Consider the following 19,689-nt stretch of genomic DNA (forward strand, 5'->3'; position numbering starts at 1 on the left):
TCCAATTGGTGTAGGAAAGCACAACAAGGAGAATTGTTTTCATTTCTCCTCATTTTTTGATCTTCAATGCATGCTAAAATGTTCAGCATACATTGAAGGAGAAAAATGCATTTTCTGAACAAACACCACATGACACAGATATCCTTGCACCATGGTGCAAGGGTGCCTGTGTCACCACATGGCTGCAGTTTAAGCAGCCGTGCAGAGAGAAGCATAGATTTGAAACATATTTATGTACATATGTTGCATCCCTGTGCTTCGGAAGTACTACAGCACACTGCAGTTAAAGAGGTTATTGTGTGATGCTGCAGCACTTCCTCATAGTTCTGCACTTATACATTCACCATACGCTACTAGTGCATTAATTCAGTCAATTACATACTACACATACATTCATCTAAACTTTCACACACTATCAAACAAATATAGCTCTTTTTTTAAACCAGGAAAGTTAGTTCTTAGAAGAACTTTTTTTTTTCTTCTTTTTTCTTCTATATATTTTTTGGGTTTTTTGAACAATTTTTAAAGTTTTTTTGGTTTTTCTTGCAAAAAAAAGGAAAAAAACAGAACTGGAGGAACAAAGCAATGAACTTCAGGGAAAAAAAAAATAGCAGTGATGACTCTCTTGCTTTCGGCAGATAAGATCAATTGACTGCTCCACATAGCATAATACAGCATTGCATTTTATGCAGAGCACTTTTAGGGTTTGAAATTGTGGACGGATGTCCAAATTTTGCACAGAAGGATCCACCCTTGAAGTGCTTGGCTGCGATGGATCTGATGGAGCAGGAACAACTCTCATTCTGCAGCATTCCTCCTGAGCAAGGTTCACCGGATGGAGGGTCCTCAGATGCTTCATCATACTTGCTGTTCCGCAAGAATATTTTTTGTTCGGATCCCCATGGGACAGCACTCTCTGGCAGATCTTGCAGGTTACTAAGGTGGCATTGGTTTTCGTTTGCCCCTCTGGAAAGGTGAAACATTTCCACACCACAGATGAATATCTTGGTGGGCGTCGTGGTTCTTCCAAAAAATCATCCTCAGATGAATGTGGAGATCCTGGAGATGCCTGCTGCCCTGAAGCCATTGTTTTAAAAAAAAAAGTTAAAGCTAAGTGTAAACTTAGTCCAAAAAAGGTTCTTCTCTGCAAAGAGATGCTCCTCCAAAGAAGGTCAAAGAAGAATGATTGAAATGGGTGGGGTCTTTCAGTAGTTAGAATAGGAAGTGTAATGAACCAATCAAATCTCTTTTTTTCAGGTCACATGGGATCCGCGCACCGTGCACATAGGCAGCACGTACCGAGCGCGCATCCGCGAAATTGAATTTAAAAGGAATATAGGATTAGAAGTAAAAATATATTACTTTTATGAGTAGTTTAGAGTTTGTCTTCAATTAATATTCACATGAAATACATATATATATGTTTTTATAAATGTAAAATATTTCACGGTTTTCGCGCACCCACCGCGTCATACACGCACATGACGTATCGCGGAAGCGCGCAAGCGTCGCGTAACGTGCATCGTATGTGTCGCGTCAATCGCGCACCAAAATACGTACCCAACGCATACCGTATGTAAATGCTTTCACGCAGGGATCGAGAAAGGTGCGCATAGGGTGCGCGAATCCCCCAAAAAATGGAAAACAAAATAATAATAAAGTATTAAACATATAGTTTAAAAAATATTTTAAAAAATATGAAAAAATCTTTTTTTTTAAATTACATTTTTTTTAAAAATAACATTAAAAACAAATAATATTTTTTAATTTTTAAAAGAATTACTTGTAAAAATAAGTTTAAAAAATGGTGATAAAAAATATTTTTAACAAACCTAATTAAAGGAATTGACACACTGAAATAGAAAAATTTAGAAATCCAATGAAAATCATTAAACATCATAGCTTTAGAGATAAGTTATAGATAGGAATTAGCATTTAAAAAACTTTTGAAATTCACTGAATAAAACATAGGTTTCATGCACATTATAGTTAGAAATTGGCATTTAGAAAACCTTAGAAATTCACTGAAAAAACCATAGGTTCCAGGGGTGTTATAGTTAGCTGGACCTTTCCTACGTACAAAAGCCTAGAAATTCCCCCGTTATAGCTAGTTCAGCTAACTATAACTCACGCCCCCGCAATGCACTGCTAATGACGTCACATATTACATCCCTCATGACATGGTCAGTGACATCACTGATGACATCACTAATGACATCTCAAATGACATCACTGATGACATCACTGATGATGTCATTCATGTGATCATTTGATGCTTCTTGTCACACCCTAATATAACCTTTCATACACCCACTCTAAATTACATACTGCCACTCTCAAAACCATAGACAATCCAACACCAATAAGTACATACTCCATCACTGACTCTTAGGTGTAAACACTCATCCACTCATTCATCTGTACAGTCACTCATACTTATGGTCACTCAGTACAGGACTATCATATGCACTCATACACCTATATAGACACTCCCACACCGCTATTCATCCATAGAGTTACTCACACATATACTCAGTCATCCAAGTAATTAATCACACTGCCATTTACTCACCAATACAATTATACACACAGAAGCTCAAATATTCATACAAATACTAGCAAATTTTTATGGTCTTATACAATCAATGATACAAGAATACACTCATCCATACAGCTACTCACACTATCACACACTCTCAGTGATAGTTATTTCTGTATTCCACATACATATATACTGCCGTTCACATATGTAGTAAATTACACATGTACTAATGAAATATATATATACTCACTAACACAACCATACATACACTCACCCACCCATACAGTCCATCACAGTTACACTCTTAAAACCATGCTCCCACTGAATCACCCACTCACACATCTATGCACAGAGTCACACACACTCCACCCACTCAAACACTCAGGCACCCATACAGATACTTAGACAACCAACCAATAACCCATATAGACACTCATGTAGCTGTTCACAAACCCATGCAGCTGCTTACACACCAACAGACAGACAGATACAGACATACACACAGTTTAGTCACTAGTCTGCAGTTACATAGATTTAATCACTCACTTATAGAGTCAGTCACGCATCTACTAAATCATCCATTCACACACTTATACACCCACTCTTTCTTCCATAGGCCTTTCCCTATATATATAAAACATATTTAAACTTTACAGAAACACACAGTCACTGGATGATGTCATCAGTGATGTCATCAGTGATGTCATTTGAGATGTCATCAGTGATGTCACTGACCATGTCATGAGTGATGTAATATGTGACGTCATCAGCAGTGCATTGCGGGGGCGCGAGTTATAGTTAGCTGAACTAACTATAACGGGGGAATTTCTAGGGTTTTGTACGAGGGAAATGTCCAGCTAACTATAACACCCCAGAAACCTATGGTTTTTTCAGTGAATTTCTAAAGTTTTTTAAATGCCAACTCCTAACTATAACATGCATGAAACCTATGGTTTTTTCAGTGAATTTATATATATATATATATATATATATATATAAATCCTCGTGAAATTAGCAAAAGTAGTATGACGCTCACTTCAGCCGCTGTCTTGAAAGTTTTGTGGTGATCCGTTAAGCAGGGGTCAAAAAAAAGGTGGGGGTGCAAAACTTGTTTTCCCTATGTTAATTCCCATAGAGATTTTAGACACGACTACAGCCCAAACTGCTGAAAATAAATATACCAAATTTGGCAGAAAGGTAGCTGTTGGTCCAGAAAGTGACCTTTTTGTAAATTGGCATAAATCCATTCAGTAGTTTTTGAAATATTAACAAAATCCAAATTTGTATATATAGGGATGCAGATCTTCCAAGGACTAGACAGTCCCCGTGCTCAAATCTGATTGATTGCCAACACTTACAACCAGGAAGTGTTGGCAACCATCCTGGGACTTGTCTTGAGCCGAATCCCACAAAAACACAAAAATGAGAATGTGGCAAGGTAGGAATACCCTTGCCCCCTAGGCCTCTTGCGGGGGTCCCAGATAGCAAAAAAAAATTAAAAACTATTTCGGCAGGACCCATAGCTCCCGCTGCTAAAAGGTCATCAGGACCCAAGTAGCTTAAAGCAATTTTATGGTTGATATGGTTTACTAAGGCATGAAGACCCATTACAAACCGCCATGCAGGGGCACCCCATGGAAGATGAGGCATACATATGAAATACACTGGAAGGTCAGTAGACCCACTACCCCTAAAGAACAACTCAATAAAGATAAACCACACACTCAGAAACACTTGGCTCAGGAATAAATCCAAATGTAGAGAATCTCCACTAAGAAAAGTCACTAATGCTGCCAGAAGCAAGAACAAAGGCACAAGAGGACAAGTCATTGGGAAAAGTTATTCTATGTAAAATACCTAGTAACATGACACAACATACTACCCCATTGTTAGAAGAAATTCCCCCGTATCTTTACTCAATGGTTTTCTGTAGCTTTGACAAGGCCTAATGAGTGTCAGAGTTCGGAAAAGTTAAACTATGAGCTAGAGTGAGTATAGGCGCACAAATGTTATGCAATTTTGTCACTATCTCCTGCCTTCATCAAGGTTACATGGGCAATTCTATGATGCAACTACAGGAGCTAACACTAAGGATGCAATGCCATTGCAAATATGGTGGACAATGCAAAAAAGATCGAAAGACAAACATAGTTAAAATATGTCTGTTTTGATCTTTGAAGGAGGTGGCTAAAAGAGATTCTTAGTCCGGTTTTATTACTACTTGGAGATATAGAGCAGTATATTGGTATGAAGCGCGGTATTACATAAGGTGAGCCTTGCAGTGTTCATTTACGGTATTGTGTCTGCCAGTTTTGGTTTGACTGGTTTCTTGAAGAGTTGAACAGCTGAAGATAGACTTAGAAAGAGGTGAATGGTTGTCACTAGAACTGAAAAAACATATGCTGCTTTTAGAAGGGAAAGAAGCTGCATTTATTTATTTATTTGTTTATTTACAGAGTTTTATATAGTGCGAACTTGACCTGGTTTCGGGTATCAGAGCGCTTTACATAGCACCAGATGCGTTACATGAGGACATATTCATTTTGTTTCATTGTTTTTTTTCTTTTTTTAGGCACGGGCAGATTAAGTGATTTGTCCAGAATCACAGGATGTTCAGCGTCATTGCAGAGACTCAAACCCGGTTCCCCAGACTCGAGGTCCACCGCCCTAGAACCTAACACAATAACATTCACAAAGCAACATAGCAACACAATTACATAAAATGGCACAACACAATAATATCGTAAAGACAGAATGCAAGACAACAATGATAATACATCACATCACACTGCAATAATGGAGTAGAAAATAAACAAGGGAACAAACACCTGTCACAATAGAATGCCACACAATATGCACGAACATTCTTATTCCGCATTACTAACTTCAGAAGCTAAAAGGCAACTGCGCCAAACACTGCCTTAACCTCCCATAAAGGACATGAAAGGGTTCCAGTAAAAAATTTTGGGTGATCCAGCCCCCACTGCTCACTTTGTCGGACAAGGCCTTTGGTGTCATAAAAGGTGGACAGTATTGTTTTGCCACCTTAGACAGTGGCAAATGCTTACTTGTCACAGCAACATTCCAGGCATGTTCTGCTTTTGTCTGAAAATATAGCAGCAATGTTTGACGTTTCTAAACAACTGAACATGCCAATAAAACATGCATAAAACAACATAACATGGAATAGCACAACAAAACAGACACCATAACCCACAAAGGGCAGGTTGCAATGTATTTAAAAAGTAAAGGTTTACATGTTCTTCGATTAACATACTCTGTTTAGTGGGCCTATCTGGGTCCCAGTAGCCAGCCTGCGCTTCATCGTGGTTGGCCTGAACTTGTGACTGGGTCCCAGGCCGGCACGACCAGATAGTCACAGTTGGCGCTCTGTGATCTTGTTGAGCTCCTTTGTTTGCATGAGCAGTTTTATGTTTTATATGGCCCCCCCTTCTCTTCCACTCCCCTAAGATGCTCTCAGGATCTAGCAAAGTAAAGAGTGAAGAATAAACCATGGGCCAAACACAAACTCTGCTAAAAAGTACTTTGGAAAGATCAACATCCTCCCATACAATGCTAATGCAAAATTTGCCTCAGCAATGGTCTCGGACAGCCTTTTATCATTTCATTTTGAACTGTAGTTCTGTATCTTTGTGCTTTGTTCTGACTTGTATTGTGGGCATGGGCACTTCAACAGAAGAAAAGGTGTACCTGAAAAAAGGCACTTCATGAAACTTCACATCACAAGAACTCAGACCATCTTCATTCTTTGTGATGTTAGCCCCAGTAACGGATGGGTGACAGAAAGGCTCAATCACCGCTTCTAAAGCTTAGGGGCAGGCAAAAAGAAGATGACCAGGACAATCTGCAACAAACTTTACAGGCCAAGGGTATGGCACTCACTGAAGGGTTACTTTTAAGATCTGCTAACCTGAATTCCCGATCAAATTGAAGTAATGCTTTTTTCCACACCCTTTGGTATCCACAGGCAACCATACACAATTGTGATATGTTCGTTTGCAGTAGACATGAGGAAAGGTGAATGGGATAAAAGGAGAGAAATAACGAGACTAGATACCACCACCCTGATTCATCATTTTGCTGAGCATTGATGTTTGCTGGTTCACCCTGAACATCTACAGAGCAGATTGATTCCTTTAATACATACCTCTGCATGCAGTCTTCTACCCTGGCTGTAGTAAATATTATGCATACAGAAAATCTCTATATCTACACCTCAAACTTTGTGGCACTTTAGGGAACTCTGGCATTTCTGCAACTGAAAAATAATTTTAATGAATGATATACTTAGGCGTTGTCGCAATGTCCCTCCTTTCTATAAGATAACGGTAGGAAATGACCATCTTTTGTGTGTTGTACACCCATATTTTTGCTTTGACTGTCTTTGCTGGCTATAGAACTCTGTGAACGTTACCCCCTGCTAATCTGAGGTAATTTGCCTGTGCTCCGCTTTCAACATCATACAATGGAATACCCCTAATTCGTACATTTAACTTTCCGATATGTCCCTGTAATATGGTACAAAGTGTATACCGCACCCATAAGTTTAATGTCACTAGAGGATTGGAACACTCAGTTGGCCATACACTACAATGGCTGTGCAAACATGACTGTAGGACTGCCATTTATAGCCTGGCTGTTGCAGTTTTAAACTGGAAATTTGACTTGTCAAAATAACCCCTTTCGCAGTTCAAAACCATCCTTCCAAATATATATAAATCACTCCTGTGTAGGCGTTATTCGCCATAAGGCAGGGTACATAGTATTTAAAAGTAGGGCATGTAAAAATTTTATGTTAAACAAGTGTTTACAGTGTAAAAGATCCAAAAGCTATTTTCACTGTAACAAGGCCGGCTGTTCCACAGGAAAACACTCCGTTTTGTTATTATACTGAGTAATTCTACTTTTGGTTAGGCAAAAGCTAGAACTATGATACAAAGGCTTTTATTAACATTTATCCAAAATCAACTGAATTGTAAAATTCCATTTTTAACACCTATCAAGTAAAAGGTACTTTTAGAAAGTTACCTTTATCCTGCCTAAAGTCTTCCATTTGCATGAGTTCCAACTGTCACCTGGCGCTGAATAGCTCCCTTGATGATGTGTGAAAACTGATCCCAGAGCAGGACATAGACCTTGGGTATGGGGAGGTTTTTCTGTGCCTCTGGCAGGATGACTGTTGTCAATATACCACAGCTTTTTTCAATGTGTAGCAGAATTTATTTTACCGACTGCCAGAGAGGATTAAATTTAAGGCCCTAAGCTGGGCCCATAAAGCTTGTCACAAGGTTGGCCCTGACTATTTTCACAAACTTTTTCAATGGCACGTACCTACTTGCAATCTTTTTTCCAGCTCAGTGAAATTGGTAGTAGTCCAAAAATTAAAAAGGCACAATGGGGAAGTAGAAGTTTCCACCACACCTCTTGTAAATGGTGGAATTCACTGCCTGGCCATCTCAGAGCCCAGCCAGATGTGTTAAAATTTAGGAAGCAGTTAAAAATCTGGCTTTTTTCTTCATTAGCTAATTAGGTCTTTGTTTTTCTTGCCAAGGCATTGTGTATTTTCTTGGATGCTAGCACCAAGACGCTGATTGACATTCATGCGCTTTATAAACCTTATACTTACTTACTTATTGACCAGTGCTAAAGTGCTTGTACTTTCCCTTCCAAGAATGGTGTAATTGACCTACACCTAAATGGTGCATTTAACTTACTTATAAATCCCTACTATATGGTACTACATGTACCCAGGGCCTGTAAATTAAATGCTAATAGTGGGCAGCAGCACTCATTGTGCCACCCACTTAAGTAGCACTGAAAACAAGTCTGCCATTGCAGTATGTAGTGCAGTTTTAAACTGACATTTTGACCTGGCACAAAAAAAACATTTTGCTGCGCCTAACTATTCATTTTTAATATTTATTAGTCACCCTTAAGGTAGGCCCTATATGCCCATAGGGCAGACACACTATCTTTAAAGATTAGGGCATGGGTACTTAAGTTTTACTTATCCTACGAGTAAATCATCTTCATTGTTTTTCACTGTGGCCAGGGTAGCTTTGCCATAGAAATGAACTGGGTTACATGATACACCCTTTAATGCATAATTTCAGTTTGAGAATAGCTAGTAAAATTATTCAAAGACTCTATTTAATTATAATTCAAAACCCAACCAAATAGTGAAGTTAGATTTTCAATTACTATCTTGTAAATGTCACTTTTTGAAAATTGGCATATTCTTGACTAAGCCAAATGTGCCTTTCTTCAAGTGTCCAGGGTCATCTGACTGTTGATGTCTCTCCTGTGGTTTGATGTGTATTGCTCCCAGACAGTGGACAAAGGACCTGGATTTAGGGAAATATTGGTCTTCCTGACAGGATGGCTGGAAGGAGCTGTGTCCCTTCACTGTTTGCTCTTCTAAGGGTAGCGTGGGCCCCCAATGTTGCCGCCGAAAGTGAGTAAGGAGCATCCCCACCTAACTGATGATCCAGCAGGTCAGGATGAGAATGTTGTTCTCTCAAGTATTGCTCCTATATCAATAGACAGCTCCAAGATCGATAGTCCACCAGTAAGAACGAGAGGGCAAAAAGTAAGCAAAAGAATATTATTAAAGATCTGCCCTTAAATAAACTCTAGGGAAAGGGTAGTCGAACACAGCGAAATGCGTTATCAACATTAACTAGACAAAAGGGGAAAAAGGCTGAGGAACAGATAGCTGCTACTGATATTAAAACTGTTGTGGGATCTACCGAGGTTGGTGATGAAAATTTTTGGATAAGAATGGAGACAATGTTATCATCATTACTGGGGCCCATCAACCTTAAGATCACGAATATTGAGAGGAGGCTAGATATCATGGAGGACCAGTTGACCAAAAATAATGGGAGCTTAAAAAAAGATCCTATTAACAAACAACCTGTCAAGAGTCCTCTAAATAAAAATTCCCCAACGTTTGAAAGAAATATAACTCCTTCTTTAGAACAGGGCACCCGGAGGCAAGAAAACACAGTGATAGTTGAAGATGTAAATAGAGGCACTAGAGTTCAAGCAGGGAAAGAAGCCAGCCTGGTCCCTGCTTTTATAAACTTACCCCCAGAATGTAGCGCTTATGTAGCAGTACTTACAAATGTTCCCAAGTTAAGAAAGGACCAAGCAGAAACCCATGCTGCATTAAAAAACAAATCCCTCCACTGGTTATCCACTAAATGTGGCTTCCCAATGGAGAGGGCTAATCAGATTTTATTAACACAGCGGGTGGGTTGGGTGGATCTGCTTAAGAAAAAGGTGGAGGGGGATTGTATCATCAATAACTTTCGATCCCCATATTTGGCTCAAACTACCCATGCCAATGCACCACCACCATCAGCTTGGGAGTTCAATACGACTCTATTGCCTCTGGGTTATTTCTATAGGCATCTACTGGAAAATAAACTTGGTGATGATAACAACAATTAATTAGCACATAGTTCTGCAAAATTTTCTATGTTTCGACCACGCTTTACAATACCAACTTATAACAGATTCCAGGCCTTTGATTCCTTAGAGCATAACGACTGACTCAAGTTGGCAAAGGATAAAACCAATACTGGGCCTACACAGGAAGAACGAGACAATATGGGTACAGAAGTACTGTTGCACCGCAGGCAGCCGATCTCTTTGCCAGCATTGTCGGCACAGGAACCATTAATACCAACTAATAATAGAGTTGCAAAGGATGATGTACCGGGTATAATTAACAGGGGAACACCACCAGTAACGTTGATTATAACTATCCCAAATAATGTGCCTGTAGTACCGCTGATTGATACAATGGGAGGTGACCCAGTAACGTTGGTCACAATTATCCCAAATAATGTACCTGTAGTACCTCTGATTGATGCAATGGGAGGTGACCCAGTCCTGGAAGCAGGCTATAATTTAGTAACATGGAACATTGCAGGTCTCTATAGAAAATTGGATACACCATTTTGGCTGGATTTTATCAGGGCAGGTTATGACATCATTTGCCTTCACGAAACATGGTGTAAAGAGAGTATTTATATATAAGGTTATACCTCCCATTGGCTAAATGCTACTTCGTCTATGGCCGGGAGAGCTAAGGGTGGTCTTCTTATTTTGATATCCAATAAATTACTTATGTGTAAGATTAAAAGTTACACCACAGTAGATACCCACTGTCAGGTGCTGCGATTAGAATTTACCAAAGGTAAAGATCTTTTATTGGTGAATTACTATAATAATGTTTGTGATGCAACCAGGGATAAAGTCTTAAACCCACTTGAAAAAGAGATCGAAAGGGTACTTACACTGTCACACAGACAGGCAATTATACTTTGGGCAGGTGATTTTAACATCCAACCCTGCCCACTGGCTACGACTAACTCCTGTGGCTTTAGGAAGGAGATCGGTGATGACGATGGGGCTGACCATTTACATTTCCCGCACTGCAGGTATGGTATAGCACTGAATAAATTAATGGTAAAACTTGATCTGGACCTTTTAAATTGATCCAAGAACAAGGCTAATACCAAGTGCCCGACTTTTACTGGTAGGAATGCGCAGCCAAACATCGATCACATCTTACTCTCCAGTAATACGCAATTTTCTAATTTATGGATAGAGGAACAGGTTTTAAGTGACCATAACAGCACTTCCATATCTTTATTATGTTGGGGCAATAAGAAACTTAATGTACCGGATTGTATCAATGATGTAGCTGCTACCCGAATAAATGGTATGCGAATAAAATGGTCCGGAATCGATCCTCAGAAAATGCATAAGGAGGTAGTAAAGACGTGTAGAAAAGAGATAGACTATTGTCTTAGTGATGAACTAACCCCTGAAACATTGCTTCATAATTTTGTTAACATTAATGGAACTATAGAAGCTTTATTTACTAAAAAATGTTGTGGTAAAAGGGAACCAATTTTAGGGTGGTTTGATCAAAATTGCACCAGAATACTACACAATTTAAAAGACGCCCTGAGCAATAGGCCACGTGATAATTTATCAATCAAAATTTTAAGGATTAACTATAAACTGGCCCTCTCAAATAGGAAGAATGAACTCCAAGATGAGGCATGGAACAATCTTAACCTAGCTGCAGATACCAATAATAGTAAATTATACTGGGAAACTATTAATAGCCCTTTTTTAAAGCACGACAGTGTACCAGAAATAACTTCATATGTAGAATGCAATGCATGGATCGAACATTTTTTGATTTTTTTTAACCCTGATAGGTTTATTTTAAATCCAATTACGTGTAATGATTTTTTATGGTTACCATTACCATTGTCAGTAAGTTTAGACAAAGTATATGAGGGTTTAATTAGTAGCAAAGGAGGAAAAGCGCCTGGCCGGTGCCGGTGGATTTATATAAAACCGAAATGAATCTCTGGGCCCCAATTCTAGTACGACTTTTTAACGCAGCAGCTGTAGGGAGCCTCCCGGAGACATGGGGTCAGTCTGTAATTATCCCTCTATTCAAAAAAGGATCTAAATCTGAGGCGTGCAATTATCGTCCTATCTCTTTACTAGATGCATCTATCAAAGTAATGAGTAGAATCATTCTGAAGAGATTGGATCTATGGGCAAGTGAGAATGGGATTTTATCAAAAGTTCAATATGGATTTAGGAAGGGTTTGGGGACACTAGAACGGTGTATTAACCTTGACCTCCTTATTAATAAATACACTGTTGCCAAGGAAGGAAATCTGTATCTTTGTTTCGCTGACCTAAGTAGTGCCTTTGATCTCGTGGATTATGCCATTTTATGGCATGTCCCACTTGAATTAGGGGCACCTAACGAAATTGTACATTTCTTAGCAAGGTTATACGCGAAATTAACTTGTAAAGTTCGTTATGGACCTGCTGACGAATGTACTCCTTTTTTCAGGGTCACAAGAGGCATTCGCCAGGGTTGTGTCTTGGCACCACTTTTATTTTCACTATTTATTAACAAAGTCGACTCAACCCTTGGTCAGATTTCTGCAGATGCCCCGCTTATAGACGGGAAAGCAGTGCCTATTTTATTATATGCGGATGACGCAGTTTTACTGTCATGTACTCAGATTGGTCTGCAACGACTTATTAACGAGCTTACTTCATTTATAGTAAGCAGAAAACTTTTAATAAACAAAACTAAGACCTTTGTGATGACTTGTGGGAAGAAAACTAAATCAGGGGTTCATCTTTTTTTATTGAAAATGTAAAGATGCAAATGGTTAAAACATTTTGTTATCTTGGTTTAACGTTTGCGGGAGATGGGAAATGGACACAGGAACATGACAACATCAGCCTCAAAATGAGTAGGAACACTAATAGTATATTTAGATTTTCATCTAAACTAGGGGCAAGACGAATCAGAGACATGATGGTGATTTACAACGCCAGATGTGTCTCATCCGCACTCTATGGAGCGGGTGTATGGAGTCATAAATGTAGCCCAATGTTGCAGCAAGATGAAAACAGGTTCCTTAAGAAACTACTTTGTGTCCAACCCTCAGCATCAACAGATTTAGTTCATGAGGATGTGGGAATTGAATACATCTCTGATATGGCTGCATTACGCCCCCTGACTCTTTGGCGTTCAATCTGGTCAAAGCCAGAAACAATATTTACCCAAGCAATCATTAAAGATTGCTTGAGGCTTGACCATTCTAATCAAATCCCGTGGCTCAAATACATCCAATATTGGTATCTTCTTTTATTTGAATGTGACATTTTTCTTGAACCTGAGGCCGCAGCTTTAATTCCTAAAAAAGTGTTAAAAGCGAGGTTTTTAATACACAAGAAGGAGATAAGAGAAAGGTCATCTAGGAAGCTACCAACCGTTATTTTTTATCGGGAGTTAAACTTAAATATTGGTTTCCAGACCTATCTATCTTCTGTTACTCGTAATTCACACAGATTTGTTTTAACCCGTCTCAGATTGGGAATTGTTCACCATTTGGTGGCATTTCCGCAAATGAAAAATGGCACCAATTCTCTCTGCCCATGTGACAATATGTCAAGACAAAGTTGTTGTCACTTTTTATTGTTTTGTAAGTTTTATCATTCTCTGAGAAAATTTTATCTAAAACCAATCTTTTTAAAATACAATGCTCGATCCACAAAAATGGCTATGAAGTTAGTATCATCTCTAGAAAGCCCTGACATCTGTTTTTATGTGGCTTCGTATATACTGAAATGTATAGCTGCTAGGAAAGCAATATTTTTTTAATTAGGATCGCCTTAGCTTATAGAGTACAATGCTTGAAGGTGTGTTAATGTGTTTTTTGTCTGTACACACATAAAAATTGGAGCATAAAGGACCTTTTGGAAGGCTACTTTGCACTTAAATATATTATGTGGAATTTGTAAATTTCTCAAATGCGATAGGTTTTTAAATACTGTGACTTGTAATTTGTTTTACAGCCATGATGAGGTTTTAGTTTATGAAATATTGTTTGTTTATTGCTCTGCTTATATGGTTGTATTTTATAAACCGAATAAAAGCATTTTGAACTGAACTGAACTGAGTTACATGATACACCCTTTAATGCGTAATTTCAGTTTGAGAATAGCTAGTAAAATGATTCAAAGACTCTATTTAATTATAATTCAAAACCCAACCAAATAGTGAAGTCAGATTTTCAATGACTATCTTGTAAATGTCACTTTTTGAAAATTGGCATATTCTTGACTAAGCCAAATGTGACTTTCTTCCAGTGTCCAGGGTCATCTGACTGTTGATGTCTCTCCTGTGGTTTGATGTGTATTGCTCCCAGACAGTGGACAAAGGACCTGGATTTAGGGAAATATGGGTCTTCCTGACAGGATGGCTGGAAGGAGCTGTGTCCCTTCACTGTTTGCTCTTCTAAGGGTAGCGTGGGCCTGTTCCCAGCAAATTCTGAGTTCAGAAGAAGCCTTTCCTGTCACTGGCAGATGCAGCTCACACAGAGAGTTTGACAAATAGGTTTCCACCCTCCAGAAACTCTGGCACTGGACATAAAGTGGCTTCACCAGAACCTGAAATCAGAACATGCTAAACCTGTGAAGACTCAAAGTGAGGTCTGTCCTGATGTCTGAAGACAGAAGGCAGACTGGGCCTGCTTGCCTTAAAGCCAGGACCCCAGAAGTGACTATAACGGTCATTTGACTGATCTTCTGTGTGAACTACAGGGATGGACCAAGTTCCAGATGCCTTTCTTGCTTTTCTGCTGACCACAACCAACTGGACATGACCTTGTCCCCTCTGTTGGCCTTTGCGGGAGTGAGTCCTAATCCCCCCCCCAAGTACTGTCCCCAAGTTCCTAGACCCTTGGCTGTGGTCAGAGAAGTACAATCGTATTTTTTTTTTGTTATCCAATGACAATGTTTGAAATGTGCAGATCAATATCCATCCAGAGACGATTCTTGATATATGATGTCAATTGAGGAGAAATATATAAAGGTCCTGAAGATGTGAAAATATCAACTACATTCGATTGAGAGACTGTTCATCATCTGTTATGTACTTTGGATGGTTAGCGCAAGAATTTGGGAGGTGTGAGGATAATGATATCCTGCACTGAGGTTAACCTACTTAGATAAATACATCTAATCAAATGGCATTTGAAACAATATTGCTGTAAATGGGCATACCCAAAAGAGACTTAATGAATAAGAGACTTTGTAAGGAGGTGTTAATAATATTTCTGAGCCCTAAAGAAGTGATGGTCTACTGTGAAACACATTTGGGCCGGGCATTACCTGTTATAGTGATTTAATGAGTTAGCAAATACAGGCGAATATCTGTCACATGAATAGTAGATTGGATGATACAGTCAATTATAATAGCATGGTATATGATTGACATATGTCTTTATATGTATGTCTCTTAAATAGAGGTAATTTATGATCAATTCTACTGAGGAGGTTTACTGTTTTTTATATGTCAGTTCAATGAAGTTCTATTAGATTATTTAAAAACAATCATGAAAGCATTACAAACATAAAAAACAGTGACATTCAGATAAAAAACAGCAGATCAAACAGTCAAAGATCTATTTTTAGATAGGGCTGACTTTAAAAAACGTACAACATAATAACTACCTGGGATGTTTCAAAACATACGTAAAAAAACACAAGGCAGGCTTCCTTTCACGAAATCCATACCATTTCAGAACAGGTTTTATAAACTTTCTTGTTAAAATTTCAAAAAATTAACAAAAAAAAGACAATGTGCTCAAGGGATTGCACAGAGGGCTCATCACATGGGCAAACTAGAACCGAACCATTATCATATTGGCCCTGGGGGAAGCAAAGTAAGGTTCCAATATACCTATATACATGCTGTTTACTAAAAAGCATTAGCATAAGTAGAATGATATTGTTCTGAATGTCAGAATTGTTCACATGTCTATACAATACTCTACACAGTTGAGACTTTTTGGATAAAAGATTAGCTAGGAGGGTTACTAAAGGCAAGCTTCACCAGATTTGACACCAAGCCACGATTACGACCAGCACCCAATTGACGGATCCGCCAAACATTGACATTGAGCAACACCTAAATGAGAGCTCTGCTAAACATCAACGGCGAGTAGCAGTATAGCGACTCTAAGACCTTAATGGGCACAGACTCCGGACTTTGTCGCTCTGAGCCTTCCTGCCTTCATTGATGACCGAAGAGTGACCCCCTCTTTAATAACCCACCAGCGTCAAGCTTTACCTGCCGATGATTCATCGATGACCACTTTTTCTCCATAAACATTTCTAAGTTTGAAAGTTAACTTGCCCTTAGGAGCAACCTGGTCCCTGTTTCCGACCCACTCTCCGTTTCAGTCAGCCTTAACTTTTAACTTTTAACTGTGTTTTTTACGAACAACATAACCACGGATGACACTTTGACATTTTTGTCTCTATTTTCCATTTAAACTTTAAAAATTCACAATACAAAATGACTGTCATTTTATTTATTGAATTTTCTATTTTTCCTGTGTTATGTTTTCACTTTATTACTTGTTGAGTTTTGCTTAAATACTTTAAATGTTTGCCTCTAAGTTAAGCCTGCCTGCTTGTGTGTCAAACTACCTGAGTATTAGTGGCAGGCAAATGTAGTGACTTTTGTGGTTAACTTTGACAGGGATTGTGGGTATTATTTGAGGAATAACTCAGTTTCTCACAATGACCATTTGGGCTGTGTCCTAGAATGTTGATTAACTTAAAAAAATATGTTTCATGTTACAGGCAAATGGTAAGTGAGACCTGGACAGGGCTCTTCTTTGTCCCTCCTGTCAAGCAGACTCGAATCCCAGCAGGGGAGAAGCTACCCCCAGAATTTGTTTGAAGTGACCTCAAAGGAGGGGTTGCTCATTTAATGACCACACCTCTAGGGTGGACACACAAACTATGCACGTGGGAACAAATATTCTGCCACATTGTTTTTAGGTAGAGAGGGGCACTGTGGGATTGTTTGCAGTAGAGCACACAGGAAATGCTGCAAAAGTGGATAGAGCAATCCCTGGTAATTTTTACCCCATGGTTAGGAAGGAGAATAGTCACTCCCACCCACAGACTGTTGATATGCATACATGTGACACCCACAGTGCCCTCCACTGATTGGACCTGGGGAAGATCTGAACATGCTGTCTGAGTCCTGAAAAGAGCCTGTAAGTCTAGGCCTGTTTGTCCTCTTGTAACCATGAAATAAGAAGTGGACTCCAACTGTCATAAGGCTGACTGTTCAAGCTACAAAGACAAAACAAGCTACAAGAGGCCTTTTATCCAACTCTCCAGCTGACCAATTCAAATTGAACCTGACCTAGGCTCTCCTGTTGGCCTCTGCTGGAGTAAACCTTGACCCCCCCCCCCCAAGTGCTACCCTCAAGGGTCTGGGATACTTGACTGTGTCAAAGTGTACTCCTTCTAACATTTTCAGAAAACTGGGACTTAGAAGCTTTTTGGGCTCCAAAGACATCCAGAGGACTGGGACCAACCTGCACATGAAGTTTATAAATTTTAAAATACATTTTAACTGTGCTTTTAATCTTGGGCAGGAACTGTTGTTAGTTGCACTTTACTCACCGGAGTCTCCGGGAACTTCCACTCGGTGGCAGGGGCCGCCATCTTGGGGGAATCGCGATTGGCGGTGTAGCTACTTTGGCCCTGACTATACTTAAACACCACATGATCCAAGCGCGCAGCTCTGCATCTCCTGAGGCTTGAGCCGGGGGACGGCAAGCTGCTTACTTGCACTTTCCAATTTGCATATTTACACGGTGTAAGGTATTATTGCTGCTATATTATTAGGACTTGTAAATTTTAAAATACATTTTAACTGTGCTTTTAATCTTGGGCAGGAACTGTTGTTAGTTGCACTTTACTCACCGGAGTCTCCGGGAGCTTCCACTCAGTGGCAGGGGCGGGGGCCGTCATCTTGGGGGAATCGCGGTTGGCGGTGTAGCTTCTTTGGCCCGGACTATACTTAAACACCACATGATCCAAGCGTGCAGCGCACGCGCGCAGCGGGCTTGCCTGCGGCGCGCCTAAGGCAAGCCCGTCTGCGCCCATCCGCGCTTGGACTGCGCTTTGCACTGAAACCCCTGGTTGTATGAATACAAGCATGAAACCCTCTTTTACTTATTCTAGTAAACAGCTACTGGCTTTAAATAGACACACAATTACACTTGGTTGTGTCTGTTTGGATCCTAGCACAATGTCTGGACCAATAATAAAGATCTGTACGGGGTGTCAAACAAAACTTCCAGAACTACATATCACATACCCAGCCAGGGAATTCTTTAGGATAGGTTCGAATAAAAAGGCTGTTCCTGCTTTTAATTGCGTTCTTTTAAACGCACGCTCTCTGGTGAAACATAGCATTGAATGTGCATCTTTAATAGAGGGCAGTAATGTTCAAATTGCCTTTATAACGGAAACATGGACTGATGAGGCTTCTGGCCCTGATCTTGTGAAGGCAACCCCTCCTGGATTCATATGCTACACTGCTAATTGACCTTTTAAAAAAGGTGGATGATTGGCAGTTATTTATCATAGCTCCATCAAAGCTAGTTTTGATATAATGCCTAATCCTTTGTATGAAGCGTTATCCTTCTCTCTCAGCCTCTCTGATCCTTATATGTTTAGGGGAATTCTAGTGTATAGACCTCCCGGTCCTAGGAATCCGTTCCTAGCTGAGGTCGGCACGCTTTTGGAAGCTGGCTTGAGCCTTGACTCGTACACTATATTGGGAGATTTGGGAGATACGCTAAATCTTTTAGATCTAATGAATAGTGTTGAGTTAAAGCAACTAGTGAAGGGACCCACGCATTTGGCTGGGCATACGTTAGATGGTATTTTTTCAAATTCCCTATCCCTCTCTGTTGTAAATGTATTACCTCTTCCCTGGTCCGATCACACGGCAATTATGTTTGAACTGACCATTCAAGAAGGCCGGGGTAGGGATCCCCCCTCTAGGAAATCAAAGGAGATTAGAGCTTGGAATAGGGTAGGAGAGAAAGAACTCACCGAGCTGCTATTTTTGACTCAGGCTTCTCTGCCCTTGGAGGTGGAGGAGGCTTCAGTTGCCTACACTACTTGGCTAGAGGATGCTTGTCATGTTTTAGCTCCTAAAAAAGTAATAATTCCAAAGAGGATACAGCCCACGGCTCCTTGGTATTCTCAGGAACTAAAGACTCAAAAATTGAAATGCAAACAATTGGAACGGTCCTGGAGGAAGTACTATCATCCAACTAATAGAGCTTTATACAAACAAGGCCTCCTACAATATAAACAGATGCTTTTTAATACTAAATGTGAGTTTTTCACTGGACAGATTAAACTAGCTAGTAATTCCTCTAAGGAATTATATAAAGTTGTTACTAGGCTCGCTCATCCACCACCTGCAATCATCTCAACTAGCCAGGCTCTCTGTGAAGAAATGGCCACGTTTTTTCAATCTAAAGTGGAAGCCATCTATAGCACTTTTAAGGACCATGTTGGTAGTAATTCAGGGGACTTGGCCCATGACATTGAGGTAGGGCCCAAACCAAAATTTAGCATGGATAGTTTTCCTCCAATAACCTACCAGGACACTTTTAAGCTTCTTGTATCCGCTAGATCAGGCTCACCCTACGACCCGTGCCCAGTAGCAATTGCAA

The sequence above is a fragment of the Triturus cristatus genome, chromosome 4_1 (genome assembly GCF_964204655.1).
Source record: "Triturus cristatus chromosome 4_1, aTriCri1.1, whole genome shotgun sequence".
NCBI lineage: Eukaryota > Metazoa > Chordata > Amphibia > Caudata > Salamandridae > Triturus > Triturus cristatus.